The following is a 10,670-nucleotide window of genomic DNA, read 5'->3' on the forward strand; positions in this document are numbered from 1 at the left end:
GATTGTCATGGAATTCCACTGTGCTATAAGAAATGATGTGCTTTTGGATTTTAGAAAAACATGGATAGACTTGCAGGAAATAATGAAGAGTGAAATGGGCAGAAACAAGAGAATTTTGCATACAGTAACAGCAATATTAAGAACAATTTTGAGTGACTAAGTTACAAATACCCAAATTAACTACAAAGGACCTATGAAAGAATACTCTATCTACGTAGATAAATAAGTGTGTGTGTGTGTGTGTGTGTGTGTGTGTGTGTGTGTGTGTAATGGTAGCCATCTCTAGGGCAGGGGCAGAGAATAAAAAAGGAAAAAAAAAGAAAATTACAAGTTAACTTTTTATATATTTAAAAGTAGTAGCAAGTTGTACATAATAGATTTGTAGTTTCATGTGCAATCAATCATTTTATTCTACTATGGTATGGAAATGCTTGTTTTATTTCATACATCAAAAATAGAAAAATTAAAAAATAAGTACTTTTAGATAATTTGAACAATGTAAGAGATAGGTAGTGCAAGTTTTATTATCCCCATCATGCAGATGAGGAAATGGAGGCTGACAGAAACTACTATTTTCTAATGATAAGCACCAGAGGTATTATTTGAACCTATAACTCCTTAATACAGGTCCCCCAACCACTCAATGACAACTTTCTAAAATGTGAATACCTTTGGAGTGAAAACAGATTGTTTTCCAATTTCTATTCATACCAAGTTGTGGCATCAGATTCAAACTAAATTACTTATATCACATCCTTCTCAGCTTTTGATTAGAAAGAAGAGATGATAGTCACTTGGGGAAGGAAATAGGGTTGGAGGAGGAAAAAGAGTAGAATGGAAGCAACAAAAACAAGCTTTCACCACCTGTAAATTTTCCTTGGGGCTAATCCTAGTGTATAGGATTTCCAACTTTCAATTGTGAGACTAAGGGACAGAAATGATAGCAGGGATATTGTGTTCAGAATAACTGACTTACTAGACCCATCCTCATGAGAAGTAGAAAGGGATATGTGAAGGATCAGAGATTTTGAGCAAGAAGAGACCTACTCAACCACATAAGTAATAAGTTACAAACATAGAAACAGAAACCAGGTCTTCTCTCTCCAAATACAGGGTCCTTTCCTTCTGGCCTGCCTACTTTACAAAGTTATTAAGGGGACAAAAGGAAAGAATGAATATGAAAATATCTTCTAATCATCAAATTATAAAAGGTAATTATTAACATGATAAATAGCCATATTTTCCACATATTCCATATAATTAATAATAATTAATACATAATTAATAGCCCTACCTGACTCACCGTACTCAATATTTTCAAACTGATCTATGATTTCATAGATGCAGATGTGTTCTTCACTGATGTGGATTCCAACCCTTTTTGCATGCCCATTCTATGTGACTCTTGTCCATATGCTCCCATAAATTCCCCATCAGGAATCTGCCCAACTTTCTGGGGAGCTTCCTTATTTTCTTCTGACATCATAATGATAACAGAGGATCACATAAGCCATCCAGTTGCTATCTTTTCCTCTTGCTACATTGCCAGACCACTTCTATTTTTTTATACATTTCTTTGATGATGTCCTTTCTTCAATTTTCTTTGGCATTGCTTAGTTGTGTTGGAGCCTGCTCGTGCCCACCACCTTTCCATTACTCTCTGAGGGATAATTTAAATTCATCAGAGAATGTGATTGTTCCATGACTTGCAGCCAGATAGTAACATTGGTAGAATAGTACTTGTATTAAAAATTGGGGCTTTCATTCATCAAGATGTTTGTAATGCTTAAAGGAACTCGGTGATGTTTCAAAGGCAATCCAGTCCCCTTTCCTTAAATCTTGTTTAATTATGGATCTTACTTGTCATCCATTTGCAATACTATCCAAGATATAAATAGACATACATGTATACTGGTATGACAAACTCTATACACATTCACTAACTCTATGAGTTTTTCATTTGATTACATGTCATAGTTTGGCCAAAAGTCATCTTCACCACCTGGTTTTGGTTTTTCCCTTTGTAGATGGTTAGGTTAAACCTAGGAATATTTAGTTCATATGTTTCACTTATGTCTGACTCTTAGTGACCCCATTTGGGGTTTTCTTTGCAAAGATACTGAAGTGGTTTGTCATTTTCTTCTCCAGCTCATTTTACAGATGAGGAAACTGAGGCAAACAGGGTTAAGTGACAGGACCACACAGCTTAAGTGTCTAAGGTTAGATTTGAACTCAGGTCTTCCTGACTCAAGGTCTGGAGCTCTGTCCACTGCACCACCTGGCTGCCCTGGAGTTGACTCTTAGAGAGACTATGGTTAAATGTTTGGTGTGAGAATTTGGACTTCATAAATAGGCAAATGATACACATCAGTGTTTGATATATTGTTTTCTTGATAGTTTAGACTGAAAGTGATGGAAAAAATGTTAATAATGCAGATTAAACTTAAAGATATGTCATTTATACTTTTTTTCTCAGAGAGCTATCTGTTAAATTACTAATATACTCTTGGTTAATCCCTTCATTGTAAAAAAAATGCCTTATTAAATGTAACTATCTGTATGTCTAACTCTATCTTCTCTTAACGTTAGTCCTTAGTATCCAAGTGTATGCTGGACAGTTCTCTGTGAATTTCCTATTGGCATCTCAAATGAACACTGTGTCAAACTAAATTCATCATCTTCACCTCTCGACCCATTCCTTCTCCAAACTTGATGATTTCTCTTGAGTCACTTAAATCTGCTATCTTAGAACCATTCTTGAATCTTCTATCTCTCTAACCTCCAATATTCATTAAGTTGCTATATTTTATTAATTTACCACTACAGCATCTCACAAATTCACCCTTTTCACTACATTAGCACCCCCTACTCAGGCTCTCATTGTCTTTCATACGGACCAAATCGTTCAACTTCTAATTGATCGCCATAATTACTTCTAGTCCCATCACTATCCTGCTCAAACCCTTTCAGTGGTTCTTTATCATCTCAGTGGCAGGGAGAGGGGAAGAACCACAAACTTCAGTCTGGCATTTAAGGCTCCCCACACCTTGGCATCAATATATCTTTCCAGACATTTCTCATTCTTCTCCTATAAGTACCCTCTGTTCCAGCCAGACAGGGCTGCTAACTGTTCTGCCAAATTGGCACTCCATCTTCCTACATTCTCAAAAGCTCTGTTTCATACCTGGAATTCACTTCCTTCTCATCTTTCTCTCTCAGAATCCTTAGCTTTTCTTCAAACCTCAGCAAAGTTTCTACTTTCTTGCCATCTTTGCCCTGCCCCGAAATTTTTATAGCCCTATCCTCCCTCAAATTACTTTACATTATGTATGTATACTCTGTTCCCCAATGCTGCCCAGTAGATTCATAGGATAATTGGATCATAGAAGCACAGAATTTCTTTGGTTTTATCACTGTACCAGTGCTATTACGGTTCTTTGTTCGTGAGAGCTATTTAACATTTTCTTATTTGATGTTACAAGTGAGGACCAGTAGGTTCTTTCATACTTCTCAAATAAGAGATGCCTTTCAGGCAGAATTCATCATGGGCAAATCAGTGAGGACAACTAATTTTGTCTTCATTTCCATGATCCTTTTACCCTCTTTTGTTGTCTTCCACATTAATGTCTCCTAAGATCATTATTCACCTGAAACTTCTTTGTCCAAAGTTAATTGCCAAACCTAATGAACTTTTCCTAATCCTTATACTTACTGACCTTTCTTTAGCACTGTAGACCACCCCCTTCTCCTGAATATTCATTCCTATTTAGGTTTTCATGATACTCCTCTCTTGAAACTCTTTGCCCTCCCCAATTTCTGACCATTCCTTCTCTCCTCCTTTGCTGGATCTTCACTTAGGTATGTGGCATATTGAGGGAGAACTAGCACCTCTAGTGTGAGAGCCTGCTCACCCACCTTCGGTGACCACCATTTAGCCTACTCTCACCTGTGGCTCTAAGAAGCTATAACACGTGCGGTGGCCACACCCTGGTAAAGCCATTTTGGCAGATGGGTTGAGGGTAACTGACAGGCCACAAACATATAGAAGAGTTAGGGGCATGTCTTCCCCAAGCATATGAAGACTTCCCCAGCAGAATGGGCAGATGAAAAAAATCTGTTCCAATGGTCATGAAGGCACTATGAAACATTTATAGCTTGGTCAGACATTGAAGAAGCCAAGGTCATTCGCTGCATCCTGGGCCATTGATGGTTGTCTTGACTTTTGTCCTTCTGGACTTTGATGACATACATAAGTCAAGGCATCATCCCTCAATGTCATTGGCCCCCTTCAAAACAAAGGATAAACAACAACTAACTGTGGGTTTCTCTGGAAACCCTGCCCCAGGCTTTTCCACCCTCCATGCTATCTTTTTATAGTGATCTCATCAACTTCCATGAGTTCTTAGTTCCTGGTGTCTAATATGTAACATGGCTATGCAAAGTATTCCTACATTTATTTATGAAGCCCCAGTCTTTCTCCTGATCTCCCATCCTGCACTGCCCACTTCCTTTTTGACATCTCATATCAGATGTTTTCAAGGCATTGCAAAGAAAAAAAATAAAGAAGGGAATAAAACTCATTTTCTCCCACTCCCTCACTTCCTTATTTCTATGGTGAGTACTCCTATCTTCCCAGCCATGTGGGCTCACACTGCAGTGTCACCTCTTAACTCTTCACTGTCACTCACCAAATCTTGTCATTTCTACCTTTGGAATATCTTTATTCTCTCCATTCACATAACTATCACCTTATTTCATGTCTTCTTCATTAAAAGTAATTATCTGTATGCCCAATTCTAATCTCTCTTAAGGATAGTCCTCAGTACCCAACCAACCACTAGACATTTTCCTTTGAATTACCTATTGGCATCTCAAATGTACACTATGTCAAACTAAATTTGTCATCTTCACCCTAGACCCATTCCTCCTTCAAACTTTGTGATTTCTCTTGAGTCACTTAAATCTGTTATCTTAGTCTTCTATCTCCACAGGTCTATTAAAATAATTTTTTTAACTATTCTCCCTGTCTTGTCTCCCCTTTTCCAATTCAATCTTCATGTAGCTACCAAAGCGATTTTTTAAATGTGTTTGATCTAACCATGTCATTTGCCTGGTCAGCAAACTTTAATAGCTTCCTATTACCTTTAGGAGCAAACTGAAAGTCCTCTGTTTGTCATTAAACCCTCTTCACATCCTGCAGCCTCCTCACTTTTCCAGTATTCTGACACTTTACTCCCATTGGTGCATCATTCAGCCACACTGGCTCACTTTCCATTCTCTTCATCTCCTATCTCCATTCCTTTGCTCTGGATATCCTCCATGACTGGAATCCTCTCCTCCCTCACCTTTACCTCTTAATTTCTACAGATTTCTTTGAGACTTAAATTTCACCTTGCACAGGAAGTCTTTCTAAGCCTCCCATCATTTAGTGCCTTTACCTCTCAGAAAGGGGTTCTTAACTTTTTTGCATCATAGATCCCTTTGGAAGTCTGGTGAATCCTATTAATCCCTTCTCAGAATGATGTGGTTTAAAAAATCAGTTGAAGGGAATGTTAAATTTCAGTTGAATATTGGTAAAAATAAAGATATGATTATTTTTCCTATCCAAGGAAATCTAGCCATGGAGCCCATTTTAAGAATACTTGCTCTAAAGTTATTTTCTATCCACCCTGTATGTCTCATAAATATCTGTTTATTTACATACTTTCTTCCCCATTAGAATGTAAACTCCTTAATGACAAGGAATTTTTTTTTGCTTTTATTTATGTGGCCAGCACTTAGTATAGTGACTGGCATATAGTAAATGTTTAATAAATGGTTGCTTACTGACTGATGTGCTAAGATTCCTCAGTGAAAAAAAAAAAAGAATAGTAAACTTGTTCCAACCAATGGTCCAAGTAACTAAGTTTGTTTTCATTTTTAAAAGATTAGCCAAACATATGTAACAGATGGATCTATAAGGATACGTTTTAGATAAAAGGATATATGTAAGTGGGGAACACATTCGGTGTCAAGAATGCAACCTAAATATGCTACCAATTGTGCCATAAAAGGCCGTTTCTATTTCCACACTAGTAAAGCCCGGCCAGCCCCATGTTAAGGCTAATCTTTGCTGCAGAAATGCTAATTAAAAAAAGAAACAATTCAGACATAAGTTTGACACTTGAGAGGTCCAGGCAGGTGCTGCTCAGCAGGCCATCTCTTCATGCAAATCAGCTCTGACTTCCTTTATTCCACTCATGCTGACTGACTGTTAGGCAACCCATCCAAGCAGCTACTGAAATGTGATATAATTCCAGGCTTCCTTGTGGAATCATGGCATTTAAGAACTTGAAGGATTTTTGGAGGTCACTTAGTTCAGCTTTCTACCTATTGTATCTTAGAGACCTAATAGAATCATATCAAAGACCTGTGGAATCTTAGGGTGGGGACTTCAGAGCCTAACCTAACCGATACCTGAACAGAAATCCCCTCCAAAAGTACATCTGACAAGTATTCATCCATTCTTTGAAACATACCAGCTGCTTGGCTTTGGGCAGATCACCTAACCTCTCAACGTCCCAGGCAAATCTCTGATCCTACAGATTACAGAACATTTATCACTTGGCATGTTTCCTCACTGAATGTTCCCTATGCCAAATAAATCATAGATGCCAACATATTTTATATTCACTTACCTCTGTGCATATGATAGAGAAAAAGCTTGAACACAGGTCATACTGATTTTGAGGCTTTCTCTCTATCCACTACACTGTGCTGTCTCTCTCTAATATAAAATATATAAAAAGTCAGTCAGCCTGTTAATCAACCTATATCTCTATCCAGTACACTGTACTATCTCTCAAATATAAAATATGTACAAAGTCAGTGAGCCAGTTAATTAACATTTATTAAGTGCCTACTATGTGCTAGGCATTGTCCTTCATACTTGAGATACAAAGAAAGACAAAACACAGTCCTTGCCCTTGAGGACTATATATATACATATATGTATACATATATGTATATATACACATACATATGTATATATACACATACATATATATATATACACATACATATGTATATATACACATACATATGTATATATATGTGTGTGTATGTGACTATATGTGTGTCTATATATGTGTATATATGTATATATACATGCATGTATATGTATACATGGATATGTATATACCCACATATACATATATATGCAAATATGTATATACAAGATAAGTTGTAAATAATAAACAGAGGAAAGAAACTAGAATTAAGAGATATTGGGAAAGATGTTCTATAGAAGGTGAGATTTTAGCTGGGACTTGAAGAAGGCCAAGGAAGTCAGGAGATAGAGATGAAGGGGAGAGCATGTCAGGCATGGATGATAGTCAGTGAAAATGCCTAGTCTCAAGATAGTGTCTTATTTGTAAAATAGCCAAGAATCCACTGGACTGAAGAGTATGTGGTGGAAAGTAAAATGTAAGAAGACTGGAAAGATGGAGGGGGACAGGGCTAGGTTATGAAGGACTTAAGAGAAAAGTAATGTCCATCTGTCCATCTGCAGGTTAGGGGAAAGGGCACAGGTAATTGGGAGTATCAAGATGGAATTCAAACTGGAAAGCTGAACTTTGAAGAAAGGTGCATTTTATACAAGGTAGAGGTGATGAAACAGTACATTCCAGGAATGGGAGATGTCTTCTGCCAAAATGTAGAAATGGGAAATGGAATGTTGTATGCGAGGGAAAGCAAAGAAGGCCAGTTTGTCTGGGACTAGTCACCTTTCTTCAATCTGTTGTAGGTGCACTTGATTTTTTTTCTTACCTTACTGAAGTCCTTTACATTTATTCCCTATTAAATTTCATCTTATTTTATTTGGCTACAAATTCTAGCTCAACCACATCTTTTTTGGATTCCAATTCTATCATCCACTATTACCAATAATTCCTAGGTTGGTGCCATCTCTAAATATAAGAGCTTTGCTTTTACACCTTCATTCAAGTAATTATTATGTAGCCCTCTTGGGCAAGTTATGTGCCTGTGGACAATATCCGCAAAGTTTCAGAGTGGGGGGTGATGATAGCTGAAGAATTTGTCATTGGGGAGAAAAGGGAGTCTGAACCAAAAATGAGGAGAAAAAACTGAGGAAAAGGCAACTACCAAAGGGAAGTTGTTCATTGTCCCTATGTGGTTACTTGAAAAGGTCTGTGAGATCTCTACTGTTTATAGTCTGTTATGCTCCATAACAAGAAATCCTGTCCTTTCACTTTTGCTGGCACAAGTGTAGATAAGCAAGAGTAAAAAAAGAAGCTACGGGATTGAGTGGAAGAGATGAACTCTTTAGATGAGGAAATAAGTACCCAATCCAGGCTGCCAGCAGAAGCAAGCCACAATCGTTCAGAGTCCACCAGATGCATGTGCCCCTCATCACCTCTGCTGCCTGGACACTGACTTTTCAGGAAGTGTGCCCTGAATGGGAAGTAACCTAAGAATCGATATTTCTCCAGTTTCTCATGAGACTGACTGGGAGGTGGAACTCAACTACTGGCCATTCATATTTCTTGCTGAAAAGAGAAATGAATCCTGAACCTGAGAAAAATGTGTCTTGTAGGGAGTACTAGGCTTGTAGTCAGTAGGCTTGGGTGTAAATCCTGACTTTGCTGTTTACTTCCTGGACCTTGTACAAGTCACACTTCTTTTCTGAGGCTCAGTTTCCTTATCTATAAAACAAAGGAATTAGACTAGATGTCCTCTAATATTCCTTTCAACTCAGTCTGTAATTTTAAGAGGGGTTCATTCTGAATTCACTGATCTGTTATTTTATGTCTATTTTTTCCACAATCCATTTTGAAATTACAATTTAATATCTGGATATAGCTATGCTTTTTAAATTTTATTTTTAGTTTATTGAATAAAACAAGCATTTCCATAACATAATATGATAAAGAAAAAGATGATTGAACATGAAACTGCAAATCTATTATGTTCAACTTGGAATTCCTTTTAAATATATTATAAAGTTGTCATGTCATTTTTTTCACTTTTTTCTTCCCCCCCAAAATGACTACTATTGGACACAAATATATATATACACACACACACATATATATGCATATATATGTATATGTGTGTATGTGTGTATACATAAATACACACATGTATGTGTATATATGTATATACAATCATTCTATATATACTTATTATTAGTTCTTTCTCTGAATGCACATAGATTCTTCCTTCATAGGTCCTCTGCAGCTAATTTTTTTTTTGATAAAAAGTATTTTTATTTTGACATCTGAATAAGTGTTGACTCCTCAGGACACAGCCTTTGGCATCTTTTTCAACTTATTCATCAGCTCGTTGCACTGTGCCTTTTTCAGAAACATAAATGCCATCCAAAAATTTTCTGATATCCTTGTTTTTGACTGTTGTGGCCTGTTGGATCAGGGCAGCTGAGTTTGAAACAAACTTCAATATCATTTCCTTCAAGAATTAACTCATCTTTTTGGGCTTGAGAAACAGCACAAGCAACACCTGGTCTCATGCGCACTCTTCGGATATATTTTTCACCCAAGAAATTTCTAATTTCAACAAGTGAGCCATTCTCTTGAATAACAACATTGATGGGGAAGTGAGCATACACAGACCTCATCTTGTAACGAAAACCCAGGGTAACGCCTTTGATCATGTTTTGTACATGACTACAGATTGTGCGCACGGTTGCAAGTTCTTTTCGATTTCCCCACCATTTGTCCACCCGGAGCCTCTTTTTCTTCTTTCCAAGGAGACTGAGCTCAACATTGATATGGTTGAAATCCCTACGGAGGATTCCTCTGGGCCCCTTCACAATGACAGTCCGACCCTTAAGAGAGATGTCAACATTTTCTGGGATGTCGACCGTCTGGTTGCTTAGAATGGTCTTCATTCTGGTAGCGAACGGGGCAAAGAGCCTCTGCAGCTAATTTGGTTATTTATAATAGTCAAGATGACTTAGTCAGTCAAAGTTGTTCTTGAAACAATATTGCTACTATTATGTACAACGTTTCCTTGGCTTTGTTCATCTCACTCTTCATTATTTCTTGCAAGTCTATCCATGCTTTTTCGAAGATCAAGCTCATGCTTTAGCGAGCGACCTCCATTGAAATGTGGCACGAATGACAACGAAAGAAAGCTCATAATGTGATTGGGTATATCCACATCAAACTTCCTAGATTAACAGGAGGAAGGTTGCCAATTACAAAGGGGTGGAGCTAAGGAGAGCTAGGCAGCCTGCTCACTGAGCGTTCCATAGAACTTGGCAATTACCCCAGAGCACCCTCTGCTGTTAGCTGAGAGAATAGAAGACGGTGATAAACATTGGATTAAGAGCCTGACAGATGGAATAGGTCTAGGGATTATCATCCGGCCATAACGAATTAGATAGATAGATAGATAGATAGATAGAAAGCTAGATAGACCAAACAACCTAATAGAACAGGGCTTACTTAGCACAAAACCTTGGGTTGTGATCAGAAGGATTTTAAAACCATAAAACACTGCATACATGTGAGTCATTTTGATTATTATTTTCCAATAGAGGAAATTGGGGACCAGAAAAGGAAAAGGATATTCTTAGGGCCAGGACACTTGTTCATATAAGCACCAAGACCAAAACACAGGTCTTTTGACTCTAGACTTTTTCCCAACTC

General features: G+C 37.5%; 1 pseudogene; it reads right to left on the minus strand.

The window, feature by feature from the left end:
* Positions 1–9,327: 9,327 nt before the first annotated feature.
* Positions 9,328–9,923, minus strand: LOC118829359 (annotated as a pseudogene).
* Between the last annotated feature and the right edge of the window lie 747 nt (positions 9,924–10,670).

The sequence above is a fragment of the Trichosurus vulpecula genome, chromosome 1 (genome assembly GCF_011100635.1).
Source record: "Trichosurus vulpecula isolate mTriVul1 chromosome 1, mTriVul1.pri, whole genome shotgun sequence".
Classification (NCBI taxonomy): Eukaryota; Metazoa; Chordata; class Mammalia; order Diprotodontia; family Phalangeridae; genus Trichosurus; species Trichosurus vulpecula.